Source organism: Phocoena phocoena, chromosome X, assembly GCF_963924675.1.
Source record: "Phocoena phocoena chromosome X, mPhoPho1.1, whole genome shotgun sequence".
Lineage (NCBI taxonomy): Eukaryota > Metazoa > Chordata > Mammalia > Artiodactyla > Phocoenidae > Phocoena > Phocoena phocoena.
This window is the reverse complement of record NC_089240.1, coordinates 100,813,654-100,814,380: the sequence shown is the minus strand read 5'-3', so window position 1 is coordinate 100,814,380 and position 727 is coordinate 100,813,654. Positions and strand designations below refer to the sequence as shown.

The following is a 727-nucleotide window of genomic DNA, read 5'->3' as shown; positions in this document are numbered from 1 at the left end:
CGTCCTGAGCCACCATTCTGAAATTCTTTTGGGGTTTTTTTTTAATGTGCTTCTTCTGGGTTTCTGGACACAGTCAGCCCACAGCTGAGCTTAGGGGCAGACACTCCTCCAATATTTGTTAATTTCCTTGTTGTCTTCAGTCTGAGCCAGAAATCACCACCCACTGTAGCTTTATAGGCCAATTAATTGCAACCTTTGGTTTATCGTGTCCTCATCCAGTGATGGTAGGACCTGCCTTTATAGTTGTGAGGAATGAAAGAAATATATATAAAGCTCAGTGCCTAGCTCAATAGAGGGTACCTGCAGTTATCAGATGCTGGTCTCTTGCTCTGTGGTCTGGCTTTTTGTGTGTGTGTTCTCTAACTTTTGAAATGTATTGAAAGCAGGTTGCAATTACAGTGTTCCGTTTCGTGGAAGTACTGACATAATCCTGCTGAAAGAAAATCTGTGTTGATCATTTTTGATTTTGCCTTTTATGGGGGTAAAATCATGACAGATTGACATGAACATTTCTGAGATGGCCTTAGCTCTGCAAATAACTTGGCTGTGGTATTGAAGTGACTGAGGGTGTTAATGTAGTATTAAAATTATGCAAGAGCTTTTTTGTATGTGTGACCTATTATGTAGAATTACTGGTTTTGATATAATTTAGAAGGGGAGGTTATATGTCTCTGGGTCTACCCCAGGTCTGTTGAATCAAAAGTGAATGAGCGTACACTTGGGGAGA

The 727-nt window shown here is 40.4% G+C and overlaps 1 non-coding gene across 1 annotated transcript; it reads left to right on the top strand.

Annotated features, from left to right (window-relative positions):
* The first annotated feature begins 379 nt into the window (after nucleotides 1-379).
* LOC136143148 (small nucleolar RNA SNORA69) lies at nucleotides 380-512 on the top strand. Its single transcript, XR_010657848.1, has one exon. It is a non-coding gene; the product is annotated as a small nucleolar RNA SNORA69 (small nucleolar RNA).
* Nucleotides 513-727: the final 215 nt, after the last annotated feature.